The 22,657-nt window shown below is 41.2% G+C and overlaps 1 protein-coding gene across 1 annotated transcript in view; it reads left to right on the top strand.

The window, feature by feature from the left end:
• TPH2 (tryptophan hydroxylase 2) overlaps window positions 1–22,657 on the top strand; it is an 88,231-nt gene that overhangs the window by 54,916 nt on the left and 10,658 nt on the right. The gene's annotated exons all lie outside the window — the stretch shown is intronic.

The raw sequence follows: 22,657 nt of genomic DNA on the forward strand, positions 1-22,657 counted from the left end.
CTCACCAAGGTCTTGCCTGATCTACTCATTTCTCTTTTCCTGATGTTGCATGTTGCCCCTACCTCAGCTCTCTTTGATTTTCTGTCTCTCACAAGCCTTGCAGGTCCAAGATTTTCCAATTTTATAGACTGCCCACTTACTTTGGAAAGCGTTTTGCAGACCAAGGAGACATTTGGAAGGCTTTTTCCATGTGATGGGAAGAATACGGAGGAAGATGGGCTCACAGTGTGAGGAAGCTAGGGAGGCTTTTTTCTGAAATGATGCTGTACCTGCCTTTGACTTCTAGAACCACATCCCAGCCCTCAGTTAAAAACAAAGTGAATAGAAAACTGCTGGAAGTTGGTTTTGAAAGAAAACACAGATTCCAGCCAGGCAGTTTCACAGTAAACCCAGGAATAAATAACCTACTGGATGGCGTGCATATTAAGGACTGTCAAGCCATATACTGAAGCTAGAAGACCAATTTAATGGCCCCATTGCAAGGACTAAGAGATTAAGAGATAAGCCCTCACTGGGAGGGGTAAAAAGTCCAATGGTAGGGGAAGAGTGGTGGTTAGCGAGGCCTCTTGGCTGTCCAGATGAGAAGTGGAGGTATTATTAGCTGATTTCCTCCAAGTCGTGTTCATTAAGCCTCCTGAAAAAGTACTAGAATAAAATGAGAGATGAGATGCACCACAGGAGAAAAATCCATGGAGAGGACAAATGGAAAACCACAGAAATCACTATTTATGCAGAACAATGAGACAGCCCATATTATTCTTTTACTCTAGGTGAGATTTATATTATTAATGACTCTGTTTGTAGAGTGCCTGCTTTTCCTTGTTTAGTGAACTCAAGCACTTATGAAAAAGAGAGTCATGCCTGGTGAAAGTAGACACTTAATAACTTTCTGTGATGTGCTGTCAACCAATCCATCTAAGGCAGAATACAGCCTCCCCCAAGCCTAAGGGGCGCCGCCAAACTCTTGTTTTGTTCAAAGCTGCTTCTGAACTTCTGGGTCTGATTTCAGAGGGACTAGGTGATTGCCTATACCTACTGCCTCTTCGTGCTATATTTCTGCATGATATTTATTTTGACATTTTAATAATGCTCATTTTTGAGAATGAAGCTATCTCTGCTGTTTTATGTGGGCAATGGTGTCTACTCCCTGAGAACCGTTTAAATGAAACTCTTTTGTATCTGAAGAAGTTGATGATGATGCTTGGTGACTGTATGTGAAATGCATTGTTATACACGTAAATAATTTGCCCTCTGGTGGATAATGAATAAGGCCGCTGGATTTGGCAGCTGCACCCTTTTCATACTCATCGTAGCTGTCCAGGGTCTGTGCATGACAGATATGCAAAAATAGGCCCCAAAAGGGTTGCGTAGCGTGTGCTGTAATTTTCAGACCAGCCATTTCCCACTGTAGTACTGGCTTGCATGGATTTAATAGATTAGTGTCTTCTTTAAGGACGGTAATCGTAAGTGCCTTCAGGGGCCAGACAGGTAGCCAGTATGTGTGAAATAGCCTGATAGAAGATAACAAGGAGTACTGGAGCCTGTGGAGAACTAGAGAAGACACATTACATTGCACCTAAAGGCCTTCGAATTCAAAAATGAAAATAAAACAAAGTGTTCTTTGGCTGCAAATCATGTTTGCAAGCTGAACCGGAACTCTAGGCTCTCAGTTGCCAGCCCTTGTATTTAAAGTTAGATTATACGTTATACTATACCATGCTGAGTGACCAGCCCATGCTAGATTCGTCTGTATATCATATTGGACGTTCTCAATTACTGCTTACTGGACAACTGACTATTTTTCCCAAGAAAGGATGGCTATTACCATCTTCACTAGAAATAAGTATCTTATTGCTATTGAGAGGTGACTGGTTTTGAATTACAACTTTAAACAGTCACAAGCATGACTGTCATACATATATGCTGAGCATGTGTCAAAGATTTATTTAACTCGGTCATGAGGGAAAAGCAAGATGGTAAATGTAGCTCAAAGAAGAATTTGAGAGACAGACTATCTAGTCACTGAAAGAAAGAAGCCTGGAACAAGGTGCGAAATGTTTTATGTTCTACAGGGCAAAGAACTGTAACCTTGAAGTTATCTTTTCTACCAGGCAGAAGTCATTTGCATGTCTAGCGGACAAAAATAACTTGCAGTTTATCAATCTTCATAAAATTAACAGCATCTGGGCCTCAGTCAATATAAATAGGAAGTCAGACAAAGGGTATATTCCCTAGACCAGTGTTTTTCAAATGGTAATGTGTATAAAATAACCTAGGGATCTTGTTACGAGTCAGATTCTGGCCAAGTAGGTCTGGAATGGGGCCTGAGATCTGGCATTTCTGATAAGATCCCAGGTAATGCTGATGCTCCTCGTTCAAGAGAAGCGGGTGACCGTTACACAGGTGCACCTGTTAGACAATGCTTGAGAATGTCTTTCAAAAGGCATGTGGTAAGCTTTTAGCTTTATTTCCATATTCAATACTTTTGCTAAAAACTAAGCTTAATAGGGTATTGCCAGGTAAATATTGTGCGGTGTGACATGAGTTTATTTAGGACTTATTCTGGGCCCGAAAATGCACCCTTGTATCTCTGAGTGCCATGTCACTGCTTCCATTTTGTGTGTCTGCTCTCACACTCTCCTGCCGCCTGCTATTTTGCCATATGACTTATATCATTCAATTTTACAGGAGTGCACAAACAGGAACTTGCTGATCAGGTAAATTTAGGAACTAGTCCTAGAAAATTATTGATTTCTCTTTCCCCAAATGTTAGGAAATGTAAAGGGACGCCTTTCACCAAACACTGTGTCCCATCCTATGATGCAGATGGCTTCAATTCAGTCTATTCACTTCTCACATCATAAAGGCATTTGAAACAGACAAAGCTGTGCATCATTTGTTGGAGAAAGCAATCAGTAGGAATACACCACAGATGTTTCCCAAGCAGAATAAATCGGCCTCTGGCCCATTTGGAATTTTCCCTCTACAGAGAGTTTTAGGTTATCCATTTAGTTCTGTCAATCCCAAAACATGTTTACCTTCACTTCCTGATGAAGGGCTTCTGTCACTGGGTCTTGGTAAAGCTGATGAGCAACGTGTCTTGGCCAAGGGTAATGAAGGAGTAACCAGAATGTGTCCCCAGAACATTAGTCTCATGAAATGTTACTATGAGTTCTATGCCAGAAGGGATCAATGGGCAAATATATTTGGGAAAAACTGGGTCAAGTGAAGTAAACAGCTTTGTTTTCAAAGTATAGGATTTTCAGGGCCTTTAATAAGATAATGTGCAGAGCGAATCGTATAAGTGATAAAAATTTTATTTCTACAAACTGACCATGTTCCCTCCATTTTAAGATGCCATTAAATTAATTTAATAGTTTTTTTTTAAAGGGGAAAAAGATTCAACTCGCAAAATTTTTTGACATTGTTTGTTAGAAGCTCCATTTTAGAAATGTTGAAATGTGAACTTGAAAATTAAGAAAGTACGTTATATGGTCGCCGAAGTCTCTTTTTATGGAAGACATATTAGCATCCCAAGCTATTAATATTCCAAGGAGCACAGTTTAAGAGATACGAGTCTAGAATATTTTTTAAAAGGGTGAAAGTCACTGTGAGCAGAGACCTGATCACCAGCTAATTTTTTTATAGGAAAGGGCTGTCAAAAAATTAGTAATATAGGGTTCTGTTTGTACTTTATCAAAGCAAATAATTTATTAGTTCCAAGTAAAAAGTTTGCGTTGTTTGGGGTTTTTGATGGCCATGAATCAAGTGTGTTTGAATTTCCAGGTATAAACAGGACTTTTTTCATGCTGAGAGCAGTAATGAAATATACAGTCAGCCTTAAACTAACAATTGACTATAATTCACATTAGAAGTATAATTGTAAAGGTAACCTTAGTTTATGAATTCCTAATTAATGTTTTCCTGTCTGTGGAGGACCTTAGCTTGTTTCCCGGTCTCTCATGACCTTGCCTACCTGGCTGGAGGTGGGGAACTTTCGGCTTTTAAAAGACTTATGCCCAACTCTACTTCTTTCTGAAGATGGATGACATTAAAAATGACCATTTTAGTATCTCTACAGGAAGCTCAAAATAAGCCCCAGGCTTATTTATTCCATGTAGAGTCTTTGAACTAGTTCAGCTATTTGGATCATTTGATAAAAAGCTGGAAGGACTGCACTTTTATACATTCTTAATTGAGATGTTTGGGTGGATGATGAGTTTGTGTGTTATTTCCAAGAGTAACTTAATTAAAAGTTAATATCTATTCCAACTCATTACTTTCACTTTTATGTCTTCTGTGCATATAGAAAAGTGGTCTTGCCTTGCAAGGAGCACTGTATTTCTTTAACTAGCCCCTTAGAACTTCACTTCTGTCCTTTGTCATTGTTTTCACTACCCCCTCCCTTGGTCTTTTTCTACCTGAGTGCTCCAAGGCCACACTTCCTTCTGTCTATACTCTCTTTTGAGATCTTTGATATTGGAGCTAAAGGTATTTTGCTCTAGCTGTATATGTTTCACTTACAATATTCATTGTTGACATTACAGGTGTTTGTCGTCTATTTATATTATGATGAGAATACCACCATTATTTGGCATTAAAAAGTGAGCTCTACATTGCTCACTATGTTTAGAAACAAATCTATTTGCAATCCGGAATAGTTGTACATTTTTTGCAACTCAAATCCTTCTTCATCATTTGTAACTGTATCCTAGGGGCCTCAGAGAGATATCATAAAACTGCAGATGAGGAAAAAAAACCCCAACAACCTATTTTAGATATTTGGAAACTCATAAAAATAGAGCTGCTTTGGTAACTGTTCATTCTCTGTGTGCTAAGCTCTGTGCCCACTTGATTTTATCCTTACAGTAGCATTGCAAGTCAGCAGTTGGAGTCTCAGAACTTGATGAAGATGCTAGTAGGATGTTCTGATGGGGAGTATGGGGTGTGGTGTGGTGGGATGTGGTAGGAAGGGTCTGAACCTGAAGTGATCCCAGCGGGGTTTGAGTGCCAGCTTTGTTTTTTTCTAGCTTTATTGAGAAATAACTGACTTAACGACATTATTTAAGTTTAAGGTGTACAATATGTTGATTTGATATACTTATCTATTTTAGAATGATTACCACGACAGCGTTAGCTAACACCTGCATCACCTCGTATAATTACCATTTCTTTTTTGGGGTGAGAACATTTAAGATCTACTCTTTCAGCAACTTTCAAGTATATAATACAGTGTTATTAACTATTGTCAGTATACTGTACGTTAGATCCCCAGAACTTATTTATCTTATAACTGGAGGTTTCTATCCTTTGACCAATATCTCCCCTTTCCCCCCAACCCCCATCTTCTGGTAACCACCATTCTACTTTGTGTTTCTATGAGTTCAGCTTTTTTTTATAAATTTATTTATTTATTTGTTTGTTTATTTATGGCTGTGTTGGGTCTTTGTTGCTGCGCACGGGCTTTCTCTAGTTGCAGCGAGCGGGGGCTATTCTTCGTTGCGGTGCGCGGGCTTCTCACTGCAGTGGCTTCTCTTGTTGTGGAGCACGGGCTCTAGGCACGTGGGCTTCAATAGTTGCAGCACTCAGGCTCAGTAGTTGTGGCTCGTGGGTTCTAGAGCACAGGCTCAGTAGTTGTGGCGCACGGGCTTAGTTGCTCTGTGGCATGTGGGATCTTCCCGGACCAGGGCTCGAACCCCTGTCCCCTGCATTGGCAGGTGGATTCTTAACCACTGCGCCACCAGGGAAGTCCGAGTTCAGCTTTTTTAGATTCCACATATAAGTGATATCAAACAGTATTTGTCTTTCTCTGTCTGACTTATTTTACTTAGTGTAATACCTTCAAGGTCTATCCGTGTTGTCACAAATGGCAGGATTTCCTTCTTTCTCATGGCTGAATAATATTCCATTATATCTATACCAGGTTTTTATCTGTTCATCCACTGATGGACACATAGGTTGTTTTCATATTTTGGCTATTTTGAATAATGCTGCAGTAAACATGGGAGTGCAGATAGCTCTTAGAAATATTGTTTTCATTTCCTTTGGTTATATACCCAGAAGTAGAATTGTTGGATCATATGCTAGTTCTGTTTTCAAGTTTTTGAGGAACCTCCATACTGTTTTCCTGAGTGGCTGCAATAATTTACATTCCCACCAACAGTGCACAAGGGTTCTCTTTTCTCTGCCTCCTTGCCAGCACTTGTTGTCTCTTGTATTTTGATGATCTGAGTGCCAGCTTTGTTACTTCTTGATCTTGTACTCAGGGACAAATTACATTCCCTGTTCGTGCTTCAAATGTCTTCTTTAAAATGGAGATGTTCTTCTGCCACTTGATGCTGAATGAGGAGCAAATGAGATGAAATACTTTTGTGATGTGTGCTGTGCCATTATCATTCCCACGTATGAGACTACTCGATCTCACCATCACCCCTCAAATCCTAACTGCACTAAAGGAGTTATATTGTTGATTAAATAATTTCAAAGTCATGTCAAGTCCCTAAATCCTCTGGATCCTCATCCAGAGCTAACTTCCTCCTGTGATTCAAAAGCCCTGACATTGAATCCTCCTTACTTTCTCTTCTCAGAGTAAGATGGAACGCATTCTTCAAGCACAGAAGATTTGTGCAGTCATTTTAATTTCCATAAAGATGTACAAAAGAAGGAATTTTCTGATTTAACTACAGTAAATTAGGTTTTCAAAATCTTAGACTTGTATTAACAGAAATATCTGTGGTGTAATTCCATTTCTAGCAGAAGCAGAGAGAGATGGTTGAAATTTTTTTTATGAAGAAGAATAGCCGAGGTAATGTTATATCGAACTATAGGAATTTAATTACCCCATTCCACAAATGTAGTTTTCAAATAAAGGAGTCAAAAGGATTTCCAAAGCTATTCTTCTGAACTGTGATATAAAAACCCAGAACACATTTAGTAGATGTAAAGTGTATTACTGTACATTATGAGCCACAATGAATGAAAGAATAATAAGAAAAGCGACGTGAGATTGAACACACAGTGATTAAAAATCTCTTTGCTCCCTTTGTAGGAATATTGTAATTTGCTTAGAATTTTATGTATTTGTCACTGTAAGGATGGGCATTTCTGGAATATTTCTGATGGGTGGATATCATACTGGGGAAAGATCTCCCAGAAAATGGAAATGTTCTCATTTGAGGGCTTCGGTACAGACTAGGTGTAAGTAAGAAATGCTGGGAGGGTGGGGAGGAATACATCACCTCAGGCCCTCATCATTCTTTTCAGAGTCTGAAAGTCTGTCCTTTATAGTGTCCATATAAAATCATGAAAGTTTTCAATCCTAAGAATCCTAAGAATTCTCACCACAAGGAAACACATTTTTTTTTTTTGCTTTTTCTTTTTTACTGTATCTATATGAGATGATAGATGCTAACTAAACTTCTTGTGCTTATCATTTCACAGTATATGTAAGTCAAACCATTATGCTGTACACCTTAAATTTATACAGTGAAGTATGTCGATTATACCTCAATAAAACTGGAAAAAAACCTATTCCCTTAGCAATGAAGAGACGGCAGGGTGAATTAGGGACTCCTTTACTGAGAAGTCTTTACAGATCTTTACAAAAACCTTCGTTTCTCTTCCTTATTACAAAAATGACACATATTCATTGTAGAAAATTTTTAAAAATGGATAAGCAAGGAAAAGAGTATAAAGATCATTTGTAACATCACAGCAGCAATAACCAGTGTTAACATTTTGGTATATAGCCTCCTAGTTTTTCTGAAAAGTCATTTTGCCACGTCAAATAAGAACTTAGTAAAGGGGAGTCTTGGCTTTGGAAAAAGAAGCAGCAAGATGTTCATCCATTTATCAAACACTTGTGCTGTCAGGAGAGACTTTATCTTTTACACCAACAGAAGAAAGAATAAATTGGAAGTACTCTAGAAATATGGGGTTTATGACTTTTCACTCAGGTAAGTTGCAATGTGTTTTAGTGAACATCAGATGTAGCTAATGTGTTTTGTTTGCTTTTCCTTTTATTTTTTTGAGAAAAAAGTTAGCACATAGCACTTTTTAAAATTAAAATTTGGTTTTCATATATATTTTAATCTTCAGTCTTCAAATTTTGCATTTTTCTTGTCCCCATTAGTGAGTGCTACTTTTGTCTAATGAATATTCACCCCTCTTACTGTTCTTTTTTTGGGTAAGATCATGAACATCCTTCCCCATAGCACATGATCTCAGATAATCATACAGGTAGGGAGGAAAAGGGAAAGCTGGAATGAAATAGAGTGAACCCTCCTATATACGACACTAGGTGGTTTTCCTTGAGCCTGTGCGCTTTAGGGACTTGCTAGCGAGGCAGTATAGTGTAGCAGGTATTCAGAGTGCAGGCTTTAGGGTCAAATTACTTGGCTTCACATCCAGCTCTATCACTTCCTGGCTGGGTAACCTTGGCTAAGTTAGTTAACCTCTCTGTGCCTTAGTTTCTTCATCTTTAAAACGAGAATAATAAGATATCAAGTCTTGTAGCTCTATTGGGGATTGATGAAATAATGCATTGTAAAGCTGCTTAGCACAGAGATGTGTTCAATAAATGTGAGCTAGTGTATTTGACATGATTGCACTCATAGGCATCTAGGTGGCCACATCAGTAAGACTCAAGTGCAGGAAAGGTCCCTGGAGAGTATTTCTACTCTTCGGGGTGACACTGGTTAATTCTCTAACTTTCAATAGCTCGGGTTTTCCCTTCTGAAATGCAGACTCTGCAGTTTATATTACAAAGGGGTTTTAGGTGGAGCCAGCGTGCTGCTTTGCAATGTAAAATGTTTTAACCATAAATAATAAAGGTAAGGCCTCATCTGAATGATGTCAAGCTTCTGCCTAGAGATGGAGGAGGCCTCCCCTGAGTTAATAGCATACCTCCCCTGAGCGAACACAGAGAAAGGCAAGTCGCAGGAAACCGCCGGGGAGAACAAATGAATAAATATTGTTTGTGCCAGTGACAGCACGTGAAATAGGAATTCCTGACTGAACTTTTCAAGCAGATTAGGAGTGGTGCTGTTCATTGGTACATGCAGCACTCCCTGAATAACTCAAGAAAGCCGTAAATTTGGGGTTTCAAATCTTGGCTGCTTACTCCTTATGAGTTCAAGTTCCTGAGAATTTAAGCCAGGTGTTTGCAGTTTGGCTGTAAGATGGCTGCATTAACACAAAAGTATGTAAAGAAGTTATTGGAAGAATTCCAAAAGATGTTGTTTGCTCTAGTTTTGAATGTGTCTCCATATTTATACACAGAGGTCCTAGGCTGGTGTCTAACTAGCAAGGATTGAAAGTTCTCTGTAATAAACCAAGGGGAGATACCTTAAAATAACATACTTCAGAAACGTTTAAACGTTTAGCTCTCATAAACACTGTTATTGCGCTGTTCACCTTTTCTTCTCTCAAATCTAATTAAGAAGAGTTCTTCCAAGATGAAAGTCAGGGCTATAACTGGCTAGAAAGGGGCATTGGACTCTGCTTCTTTGCACAGATGTTTAGCAAAGGCATGACCTTGCTGGATTTCTACTGCATATCTTTTCCATAGCTCTGATAGAATCAATTATGGCGTGTTCATTTATTCATTCAGTGAATGAGCGTCTACTGTGTGTCAGGCATCAGGAATTCAACTGTAAAACAGGTAGGCATGGTCCTGCTTCTTGGGGACTTGCAGTTTAGTGAGAGATACAGATAAGGATTTATTTACTTATTAAGATTTTTCTTTTTTTTTTTGATGTAGACCATTTTTAAAGTCTTTACTGAATTTGTTACAATATTGCTTCTGTTTCATGTTTTGTTTTTTTGGCCCTGAGGCACGTGGGATCTTGGTTCCCCTACCAGGGATCGAACCCACACCCCCTGCATTAGAAGGCGAAGTCTCAACCATTGGACCACCAGGGAAGTCCCACAAATAAGGATTTAAATATAACTTAAGTGCAAAGACAGGGAAAGGAAGGCGCTTGGGTCAGGTTCAGGGAGAGGAATGGATGATCAAAAGTGGTTTCCTGGGGGAAGACTTTCTCAGCAGTCAAGTTATTATTTTTTAATTTGCTGTTATATATGCTTACTGAGAGAATAGATGTTAATACTTCAGGGAACATTTGCATCTCAACAGGCTTTCTTCATATTGCAAAGTGCCTTCAATTGGGTTTCAGGAACTGTTGACCTGTAATTAAGCCTGCCGTCGTCATATCCAGAAGGGGTCTCTCTGTAGAATCAGAGTCCTGAGACAGGGGATGAGTCAGCCATGAACATGACCATGGTCTTAATCACCTCAGAGCAGGGAACCTTCACCTAAATTTCAGCTCTTACATTGATTTAGCATTTGACATGTGTTTATTCATTTGAGTCTCACAGTGGCACTTCAAGATAGGCAGGACTCATATTATTATCCCCTAGCACACTCCTTGGTATCCACATGGTGCTATACACAAAATTGGTGCCCAGTAAAAATTTGGCAAGGAAAGGAATCTCCATTTTATAAATGAATAAAGGGAGGCTTAGACAAGTGAAGTGACTTGTCCCAAATCATACAGTACAATAATGGCAGAGACTGAGCTACTAGATTTTCTGCATCCTGACCTGGTGCACCAACCCACTTCTCAGGAGTTTAGGATGTCAAGGCAAGGTGTGATCAGCTGAGGCAGCAGAGACATGTGCTTGGTGTCCTGGAGGCAAGTTATGGTGACAGAAGTGGGATTCGGGCTCTTTAAAGCATGCTACCCTCTAAAGGGATTACAAATTAGAGTCCTCTGCTCTGGTTAACGTCTGTGAGAAAAATAAATAGAGTCTACACCTTGATTAAACTTAAAAAATGGCCTGCATTTCCACTTCAGAGGCCATCACGTGACCATCTAGGTTCCTAGCTTCTCTTGAAAAGACCAGCGCCTCTGGCAGTCAGACTGCCTTTACCCAAGGACACACCTGGCAAGCGCTGAGTTGCTGCCCCCATTAGATGGGATACAAGATACTGAGTTGGGAAGTGAAATTTCATCTCCAATCACCTGCCCTTTACTGATCAGGGGACTCTATTGATCAGGGGACGGTAGAGAGAACAGAGGGAATGGCGTTCTAGGCAGCAGCAAACATACCAGTTCTCTTGGTAGCCAGAGCCAGAGGGGAAGTTTGGTTAAAAAGCGTCTCATGAGACACCAAAATATTTCAAGTTTACTGTCTCATGAATTCTCACTATCCTTTACCAAATCTTTTTTGTGCCCATCAAATAATGCATCTGTATCCAATGTAAGTAGATTGCTGTAGTTTAAAGCAATACTAGGTAGTATTTGGTTTTGTGCTGTGTAATATGTCCTTTTAGCATAAACATGATGTATTTAATTTTCAGCCCAGCCTCGTTTACTGTAGTCTCAGCTCTCCTGAGCTGGGTTAGTTGCGGTGCTGTTGCCCACTGGCAAGGCTCAGAAGACTGGGCTTCCTGTTATGGCTGGTTTCTAGTGTGTGTGTTCCTCACTGGCCCCGGGTAGGTCTCTGATGTGCTGCTTGACTGATCTAGGGTCCACACCCTAGACTGAAGGCACCTAACCCAGTGCAAGCCAGGCAAGGATGACTGTAGGCAAGCTAGACAGGCCCCTATCTTTCCTGGCACACACCAAGCTCAGCTGTCACAAAGGTGACATAAACATCAATTCTAGGGCCTGCAGTCACCGAGAACAGAGGCAAACAGTATGGTACAGTACAAGCAACATGGCCATTGGGGGTCAGGCACAACTGATTCCAGCCCAGCTCTGTTGCCCCCAAACTTGCCCAAGTAGCTCAACCTAAGCCTCAGTCTTCCCATTGGTAAAATGGGGGGTGGGATTTAGCACTGGTACATAGTAAGAATTCAATGAATGTTAGTTATTCATTTATTTTTCTCCATTTTACAGACAAGGAACCTAAGACTCAGAAAGGCTAAGTAACTTTCCTAAGGTCAAGGAAATGGCAGAGCCTGCCTTTGAACCTTGGTCTTTCGCTCCAAAGTCAAGCTCTCAAACCACCATATTATGTTACCTTCACATTGCCTGCCTCTGGGGGTGGTGGTGAGCATGATGTAAGGTGTTTAGCTTGGTGGTAGAGTGTAGGTTTCAGTAATTGGCAGTGATTATTAGAGGTAGGGGAGCTCAACTGAGCTGAAATTCTGTCTAGAGGTTCAATTACCTATAGACCCTTGTTGTCACAGGGACCCCAGTTCATAGGTAAGTCTTTCCAACCCCATTTGCACATATAGATGGTTAGTGTTGACTCTGAGTGTGAGAGATGATGATGGTAGTGGTGTTGGTTAGTGAAGGGAAAAGAAACATGACTTCATTAATAAAAGCTTAATATAGAGGACAGCTTAGTGCAATGGGGTGGTAGAAATGGCTCTCCCTGTTAAACGTACTTTTCTCTCCAGTTTTCAGACATATAATCATTTTGCAAGACTCTGGGTCTTGCCTGGAAATAAATAGGTGAGAAAATGCCAGCTCTTTAGTCCTAAAGTCTGGGAGGGCGTTGCTTTCCCCAACACAGGGATAAAAATAAAACGAGCCTCTAAAAGTGGTGGTGACTACCCTCAGCTTACTGGGGGGTCAGTAAGAACCTCCTTTTTCATACAGGCATTCGAGAGCTGACCTTTCAAATCACCACATCTGGGGAGAATGTGTGATTTGATGCAGAACATTTTAAGACGTGCCAAAGGATGAATGCATGAGAATGTGCTCATCAGTTCTCTTCTCCTTCAAGGAGCTCAGAGTTGCTTAGGTTATAAAAGTCAGTTCTTGGGCACTTCCAAACCTATAGCATTTGCTTCAGTAGATCTTCTGTGCAAAGTAGATTAAAGCACATATATACACGGAACGCTGATCCATGCACCCGGTACGAAAATGAAGGGTGTGTGTGTGTCTGTGTCCTCAGAGTGAAGTTTAGCCATTTCAAGGTAGCTAGTTACACAGTAAGTTCAACAAAGGGTCGTTTGGAAAAAAGATGGAATTTCTCTAAAAGAAGAGCCAAACTCTGTGAATCGCTTTGTTATGGAGGCTCACGCACTACATCTAGGGTCCAAGCAGTAATTCTGAATATAAGACCAGCTTTTGATTTGTGAACCCAAATACCTGCAGGTTCAGAAGACATTCAAAAGAAGCTTATTTGTATTCCTAATGCCCTTTTTTAAAGAGCCACAGACTTTTGTGGAAAACGGAATTGGACGGATGGTCATCTCCCAAATTCATCTCCAGGAGAAAATAGCATCTGTCTGATCTCATGTGTCATCATGTGCTAAATGAAGGTCCAGGCAGGGATGCTGATAGAAATTCCTCGTGGGTGCTAATTCTGAACAGTCTGGGCAGTGAGGCGCTTCAAGGGCGGGATTGATCACAAACTCCCCCGTACCCCGACCAAGCATAGTTAGCGTTTTTCTTGACTCGTTTCCAGTCTTAGAAACAGCAAACTGAAAAACTTTCCCCCCTATGTTTTTGGATGAGGATCCAGATGTCAGAACTGGCGAATTTTCAGAGTTGTTCCTTGTCACGAAGCCACTTAACCACAAGATTGCTGAGCTTCCGCAGGAGATACCTGCCAATCAGACGTCATCCTGGCTCCTGAAGGCCTGCGAGAAGGCCGGTTCCTCCCTTCCTCACTGGCTCAGAGGCCCATTGGCTTTTGTCGAATGGGGCATAGAGAGAGGTCAAGGGACTGATCTATTTCTGAAGCGATAAGTAAAAAATGATTTGATGGCTACAGTAGAGGGGTTTTCATCTTTTCGAAATGTCTGTAATGTTGGAAAATGTGCTGAGGGTAGTAGTTACTGATCTGGAAGATTGGCATGGACCCTGTTGGCTTAGCCTGCTGGGATATTCTTCTTGCTTCACTATTTCCTCCCTTCCTTCAATATTTGCTAAGCACCTGCTACATGTCAGGCAGGGGGCTAGAGACTAGCCATGAAACAACAACGAAAACAAGTCAGACCCTGTCCCTGACCTCAGAGTCTGGTGGAGGGAGAGGCAAGAAGACTGGAGATTTCTTTCTGGATCCAGAAGTACAACACTGATGGTAGAAGAAGGGCACCTCATCTGGCAGACCAGCAGGAATTCGGCAAAGGGGCTGAGCAATGACAAGAACATCGCAGGCAGAGCGAGGGTGGTGTGCGAAGGCCTAGATGGGAAGCTGAAAAGAGCGTGTCCATCTGCACAATTGCAAATTGTGCAATTCCCTGGGCGGGAGGGGCTGGGGGGTGGGCAATAGGGAGGGAGGGGGCTGGAGGAGGCCGGGGCCCTAAGGTCCTTGAGGGTCTTTTCTGCCATATGAACTATGGACCTGTACTCTAGGCTGGTGGCGACAGCGAAAGTTTGTAATTGGGCCACCATATGGCCATCGTGACCTGACATTGCGCCCTGGTGGTGGAGTGTCTTAGAGTGGATCCTGTCGGAGTTTTAGGGGTGGACCAGCGGCTCAGGTGGCCCTGATAGGAAGTGAAAGCTTGTCATTCTGTTAGTCCTTGAGCGGGAGGCAAGGGATGAGAGATGCTTCTTTTTTCTTTGTCTTTTTTTAATTAAAAAATACCATTAAAGCCTGATGTAAAAACTAGTAAGTGTTAAATGATACTAAGTCACATGGTCTCCTTTGAAGTTGAAAATGCTCTCAGATAAGCTGAAGAAGGGGCAATAAAACTGAAATGGCCAGAGGGCACTTAAACAAATCATCCATTTGTTCTTGAAAGCAACCAAAAAGATATAGGAAAGGGTAGTTAAGAAACACACAGAAAAGCCCTGACTAAAACAGTGCTGCTGAAAATCGCCTATGTCAATGTATTCTTCACTAAAAGTTGTCTTCTGCTGACGCTTCTTTTTCCTCCCTACGGATGTGCCTTTTGTATATGATGATCAATTTTCCACAAGGTTTGCCGTAATGTTTCCTCAGAGCTTAGGTTTTTACATTTTAATTCATTCCATGGCTGTTCTTAATTGCTCTTTTCACAATTCAGGGTCATTGTTTTCTAGCAGACAGAACATACTCAAATCCCCACCCTCTTCTTTTTCTCAACTTGTTTTTGTCTGTCTTGGCTTGAGGAGAACCACTGATGAAGGAGACAGTCTCTACCGTTCAAGTGGAGCCTGTGATCTGGTCCATTCTATACTTTGATTTACCTTTAACTTCCTACGATTTGCATTTTGGGTTCCCAGAAATCACTCCCCTCCCCCAGCCCCTCGATATTACTCTTTCCAACAACTTCCTCTCTTCCTGAAATCCCTCTGAGATCCCACTTATCCTTCAAAAAGTCCAACATAAACTTCATATTCCTCGTCTTCTGAGACAGATAAGCACACTGCAATTTGACAGAAGTTTATGGTAGGATTAAAACAACAGGACATTATTATTACTGTTGTTGCTGTTATTTTTATATTAGTCTTGTCTACCCATTTGTATGGTACCTTTCTTTTTATTTTTTTTTTGTATTGTACCTTTCTTGAGCATAGAGACCATATCTTTAGCTATTTTTGTAATCTCAAGTAGAGCTCGGCACAGTAGAATTGAACAAGTATAAATTTAAAAAATGTATTGATTAAGTTGTGATCTGCCACGAGCTATAGTGGTTTTCATTTAGAGGCTCGTGGAAAATATGAGTGTGGAGACAATCCTGCAAGGCATCTGAACAATAATCCCTAGGATGTAGACAGTGACTGGCCCTCGAATCTGTGAACACATAGTGGGTGGCTTCCTTTGGCCAAGGGGAGGCTTCGAGATGGGGTGCGAGGGGCCAGTGGTTACAGAGCGGCTATAGCCCAGGACTGCAAAAAACCAATGTCTTCCAGCTCTAAGTTTCTAGCATTTCTTATACTTTTGTTTCACACAGGAGTAGCCCAGAGTAAACTAATGAGGCCTGCAAAATCCCCCTTTCTGCTATCTTTTGAAGCCCAGTTCCAGAGAATGTCTCTAGCCAGTAACCCTTGCTCTGCAAACAAAGCCCGGGGTGGGGGCGGTAATCGTTGCACCCTAGTGTGATTTGGCTTTATGTGTGACTCCTGGCAGTTTAAATGGTCAAAGAAACAACAACAAAAATTGATGCCTGGTGAGAAGTTTTCTATCTTGTGACATTTGCGTGGTGACTTCCAGGGCTTAAGCAGGGCAGCCTCCATTTTCACTTTCGTTTCCCGGTGTGGATTTGTACAGTATTGCCTTAGCAGTTCTGTTTCAAAGTTTCCCCCTTAGCTATCAAGCCTCATTTCTGTTCCAATCCTATTATTATTTGCAGTTTAATCAAGCTTAAGGGAATTGTGGCCAAAGGTGAGAAGGTACTTGCTGCTTGTAAGCTGAAATTTGATGTGGCTAAAATCCAGACTCTAGTAGCTGGGGATTCATGGTAGAGGAGTGAGTGGGTTGCGATCTTGGACCCTCTTCACTGGTTCAACAATTTTTCAAGTGTATTCTTTGACATGCTAGTTGTTTGATGGAAAGATGTTAGAGAAAGGAAGGCTGTGAGACACATGGCTCTTTTTCTGTGTTTTTATCTGCACTTACTGAGGTGCAGATCCCTGGTGTAAGAACATCTTTGCATAGCATTCTTCCTTTCTGGGACTGATCCTCTTGTTATGACATGGGTACCAAATAGAACGATGCTCGTCACACTTGTGTGGGAGCCGGGTCCTCTAGGCCCCAGCTTCATGGGTGTTGAGACCTTATTTTCTCGATCATGAAGAAGTGGTGGTGCTGGGGAGGGTAGGGGGAACAGAACCCAGGAGAGGGCTGGGGCAGCGTGGCTGGCTGGGGGCACTTGGGGAGTGTGGAGTCATAGCTATTTATACCCATTCTGGAGGTAGTTCAGTATTTCAGCAACAGGGACTGTTGTGCTAGTTTGACGGGCTGGTAGTGGCTCTGCACCTGTAAGCTCACTTGCTGACGAGGAAACAAGGCGGGATCTGAAGCTAGGAAACTGGAGTTTGACTCCCAGCTCTGCCAACCATGGGTCGAGGAATCTGGGCAGATCCCTTGATCATTGAGACTCAGCTTTCCCATCAGTACAATGGAAAAAATAGTAACTACTCTATCAAGTTAGTAGGAAGGGAGCAGATTTGCAGTAAGATGACATATGTGCGAACACTTTGTTAAACTGCAGCTCTACTGGCTAAGTTTTCCTATTATTTTGATGTCTTACTGTCGTGATTGAATTCGGTTGTTTAGTGAAAACTTCAAGTATGGAAGTGTTTAGGGTTGTTTAGTCAAACACCAAATATTGTATTTCTGTGCTTTTTGAGTTGTTGGATCTGCTTTTGGTATATTTTTCTTGTTCCCCTCTCATGTTAGGGTGTGGGCTTAGAAGCTACATAACTGAAGTTTATTTGAACTGTGTACTAGATAAGGGTAAATGGGGTCTGGGTGAGGGCCTGAGGGATTCTTTTACGTGTAAAGCAAATCAAATTTAGCACATAACCTTTTGTTATGTTTAGCACATCTCAGTTAGGGCCGTTTCCAACATTCTTTGCTAACTTCTTGGTTCCTGTCTGTCCTGCATATGTGGATGATGGAATTCTAGATGTGGAATGATGTATGCAATTACTTAGAAGTATATATTATCAGTTTGAAAAGATCATATTTTTAGTGAAGGTAGTAGAGAATATACATCACTCACTGACTCACTGACTCACTCACTCAGGCATTTATTAAATGATGTGTTATAGACCACTTTCCCGGACAAAGTAAAAGAAGTAGGATACCTGGCCGTCTTCCTAGGACTTTGCGTACCATTTTAATCCAATTTAAGAATACAGACTGACTCTCAGGAAGAGGTTATATAATTATTTCAAAGGATGCAGAGAGTTGGGGAACTGGGAGGCAACAGGACCCTTCCAGAGGAAAATTGGAACAATAAATTTCTTTTTCACCAAGAATTTGAGAAAGGTGTACATCTCTTTAATTGGAGTATGGTATGTGCCTTAGCAAGAGCTTCAGGTACCTAACACCAAACGTAAGAAGGATGTTGCATCGTGTCCTTTTGTAAATCACTATGTGGGACCAGGTGGATTTTGTTGGTGTGTTCAGTGTCTCTGGACGATGTTCCTTCCCGCTCTCACAATGCCCATTTGGCTAGGCCAGAACTGTTGCGAGAGTGGTGCACTACCAGTAGTGATCGGAAGATGGCAGCATTGGGCGACCTATCTCATTTTCTTAAGCACACTCCCTGCTAGCTGATCCCGTGGCTGTGTTCCACAGCCGTGTTTGGATCTCGGATCGTCACTCAGACCTTCTGCTTAATGACTATGTGTATGTAAATGACTCTGCTTTTCTTCTAGGGAAGAGGTCCGATATATCATTCCTGTTTTGGTTTTCAGTTAGTGATTATATATAATTATATTCGAATAAAATATTTATAAATAATCACTTATAATTAGTGGTATGTAGAACTTGGAATTCATGAACATCAGCTTTGATGAAAGGTACCCTTCAATTTGGGAGGTGTTAGTCTTAGTATTATTGTTTGTTTCTGTTTAAAAGACATTAGTGGCCAAGACTCTGCAATCCTCTTTTACAGGAATTCTTATAGGGCTCAGGTTTTTAATTTTTTGTGGGTTTTTTTTTTTTTTTTTGATAATAGGTAGGATATTTATTTGGTAAATCTCTTGGGAATATATTACAGATCCACATATGGCAAGTGCTCTGAGGAAAACAAATTATATTTTCTTAAAATTTCAAGAAGCAATTAGCTACCCTTGGATTTTGAAGGGTCTCCAGGGGTCATCCAGTCCAACTCTAAGCAGGCTTTGCACTTAAAACCAGGCAGAAGACACGTGCAATTGCCCCCTCCTCCCCATTAGTGATTGTGCCCAGGGTCTTCTGCATTTTGAGATCTATACCTTATGCATTTTGAGGCATTAGAAACAGAAAGGGAAAAATGATCCTGAGCAAGTCCATAATTCAAATTTTGCCAACACCCGAGCTTCAGGTACATTTTATCATCCCTCTTTATCTGTTAGCCACACATGGAGCTGCAAATGGAAAGCTGTCTCAAGGTGAAAGGTCTAATTCTCTGGTGAGAGGAGGCTGTAGAAGCAGCATCTAGGCTCATTCCTTGGTCGAGGACAGCAGGAAACCAGAGGGAAAGGCAGCTAGGGGATGAGCAGATGGAACTGTGTAAGGTCAGAGTTTCTGGAAGGATTCCCAGGTGAGGGATGGGGCCAGAGAGCATTCTAAGCAACGGGAAAGAAGACACCCAGTGGCTCTTGCCTCTGAGGTTACCCTGATTCTAGAAGCACAAGGATCGAAGACACACTGATAGATTTAGCTTGGAATTTTTAGCCTAGTTGACGCAGACCTTGTAATCCCTGCCTCACACTAGGACGGGATGCCAGATCTAGGTGAGGACCGTGAGAATGGTGCATCAGATTTTCTCAGGGGCTCTCTCAGCCTGCTTTGATTTGGATCATAACCATGACTGCGCATTATGTATGCATTGATATAGCGTAAGGAAAATTAAAAATGCACATAATAGGCTGACGTAAATGCTCCTGTAGCTGGCTCCATATGTGTACTATTCTGGAGGCTTTTGAACTTGAGAGCACATTTTTTCACAAACTCTTCTGTATTCAACGTTAAGACTCCAAGGATTTCACATCATGTGCTATAAATGCAATACAAATTAGAGAAATCAGCCAAAGACATACTAAGAAGATGTCATGAGATTCTAGTTTTCCTGATTTAGCCTTTCATTTCCCCATTTTTTTGGTTGTAAGGAAAAAATCATGCATCTCTTAATCTTTTACCTGGAAACTTTAAAATGTGACAGATGTTGAGCTCATAAAACACTGAGCTCTAGGTCTCTTAAATATCACCATCTAGACTGGTCCTGGGTAAATCACGTCATCTCCTTAAGCCTGAGTTTTCCTTTTGGTAAAGTAAGAGGCTGAACGTCCAGGCTTCCCGTTCTATGACTGTATGATCACTTCTCCACTGTGCCCAGGACTGTGCAAAATTTTTTGGAGGACAGACTTGAGGGCTGTATTTTAACATTTCTTTATTTTTTGTAATTGAAGTATATTTGACTTACAATATTATGTTAGTTTCATGTGTACAACGTAATGATTCATTGTTTCTATACATTACAAAATGATCACCAGATAAGTCTAGTTACCATCTGTCACCATACAAAGTTATTACAATATTATTGACTGTATTCCCTATGCTGTACATTTCATCCTCTGTATTTTAACTTTTCAACACATTTTCACATCTCTTATTTTGGTTCTTCTCATGAGGCCTCTGTGATACTGAGTTCTCCCAACCCCCTGCTACCCCTGGCCCAAGTCATCCTCTAAGTCGCTCACCACCCTTGTCTTGACTGCCACTGCCTTCCAACTGGTCTCTCTGCTTCCACTCTTGCCCCTACAATCTATTCTTTACCCAGCACCAGCGTGATCTTTTGGAAATGAAATCAGAACACATCTCTCTCCAGCCTAAAACCTTCCAATATCTTCCCGACACCCTTGGAAATACACATCTATCCGTGCCTCAGGGCCTTTGCATTTGCTATTTCCTTTGCTGGGAACACTTTTTCCCCTAGGTCTTTGTACAGCTGGCTTGTTCATTTTCTTAAAGAAAGGGCCATTTTCAAGCAGATTGCAGCTTAAAGATCAGTCCGGCAGAGAGGCTTTCCCTGATTCCTCCATCTAAAACAGCCATATCCTCTGCTTGCTCTCTGACAGTTACATGATATTATTATTTATACAGCAGATTTATATAGCAGATTTCACCTGACATGCATCCTGTATGTTGATTTTTGTTGTTATTGTTGTTACTTGTCTCATCCCAGGAGCATACCTGCTTCATGGGTCGGGGAACTTTGTTCCCTTGTTCTCTGCTAGAGCGGAGTCTGGCATTTAATAGGTTTGTAGGAGTGTCTGTAGAATAAGTAGACGAATGAATAGACGTCATAGGCAGGAAAACTACAACCCAGAGAGGTTGTGGTCACAGAGCTAATTAGAAGCAGGGGTAAGACTAGGACTCAGGCCTCCTTGTGTGTGTCTTTCCTCCAGGTCCTGCTGTCACACAAAAAGCCTAATTTAGAAATACTTCATTCACTGTTTGTTTATTTATTCACCGGATATTTACTGAGCTCTTATTATGTTTCTGGCACTGGTCTGTGTCAGTTGTTCTCAGCCAGGAGTGATGTTGCCCCTCTGGGAACATTTTTCAATGTCTGGAGACGTTATTGGTCGTTGCAAATGGGGTGGGGGGGGTGCTACTGGCACCTAGGGGACAGAACCAGGGTGCTGCTAAATATCCTCCAGTGTGCAGAATAGCCCCCTGCAGCAAAGAGTTATCCAGCGCAACGTGTCAACACTGCTGAGACTGGGAAACTCTGCTCTAGATGAACAGACGGTGATACTGTTCTCATGGAGCGGATGGTTTAGTGGGGGAGACAGACGGCAAACAGTATGTTTCATACATCAAGACCACGTCAAAAAAGTGATGTGACAGAGAAGAAAGACAAGTCAGAACAGAGTAAGAGGTGGTGCCGCTGGGTGCTGTGGGTGGTGACAGGGTAGGAAGGGCTGTAATTTTCGCCTCTTCGGGAGATGAATCAAGAAAGGAAATTTTGCCTCTGGAGGCTCAGCTCCATGACCTGGGATGACCAGGCCTTCGGGTCCAGCCCAGGGCTGCAGAGCATTGACCACTCAACTTCAGAGATCGTCCGCACATAATAAAAATATAAAACCCTCCAGAACCAAGGGACATCTTAACCTCCAGATAAAAATAGGGCAAATAGCCATGGGCTAGAAATAATTAGTATTTTCTGCTCCTTTTCAGGGGTGTCTACATTCTCTTTCTCAGCCCCTTCATTGCTCCATCATCACTAATGCAGGACAGTGTTAATTTGATGAAATTTTTTATTGCTCATTGTCAGCTTCTCACTTTCCTCTCGGAGCACAAATTGTGTAATTTCAGCCCCTCTCAAGAGTCGTGAGTTTTTTGGTTGTATGGAGATTTCTGCCTGTCTAGGTTGATTTCCTAGGAACTCAACAGAAGCAAGTGTAGATTTTAATATCTTGGGGAAGCTGTAGTAGTTGATGATGGTAAAACTCGGGCCAATGAAATGGTTCTTACTATATGTATTTAATGTATATGTATATAAGTATGTATACATGTAAGTGCATACATAGGTATCCATTTAAGATTTCGCTAAGAAAATGGTAATTTGGTAGGTATATACTTGTTTTCTTGCTCTTTCCTGGTTTCTTCACCACAATTCTTTACCAAGCATTGGCACATAGTAGGTACTCAACAAATGTTTGTTGAATGAATAAACAAACTGCAAAAATCAGTTTAGGATTACTGAATTCCAAGTTATTTTTCCACATTTACGCAGTGCTACGGAACCACAACTTATTAAATATAGTAGCATATTCTTCTGGCATTATCATTGTGACATATTCATTCTTTCTAAATCTGTGGTTTTTTAAACTTTAGAGTCATTGCAAGGACTATGATTTGACTCATAGGGTTTCTGAATCCAGGAGGCATAAGGCTCTTAGTACTTAATACTTTTTCCATTTACCTTTAAACTAGGGAGGGATTATTAGGCAATAAATGTCAATAAATCTTCTTGACTTAAATGTGTTTTAATTGACAGTGCTTAAGAAATTATGCAGAGTGCACCATTTTATTTTGGGTGCCA

This window comes from Balaenoptera borealis (genome assembly GCF_965194805.1).
Source record: "Balaenoptera borealis genome assembly, chromosome: 13".
Classification (NCBI taxonomy): domain Eukaryota; kingdom Metazoa; phylum Chordata; class Mammalia; order Artiodactyla; family Balaenopteridae; genus Balaenoptera; species Balaenoptera borealis.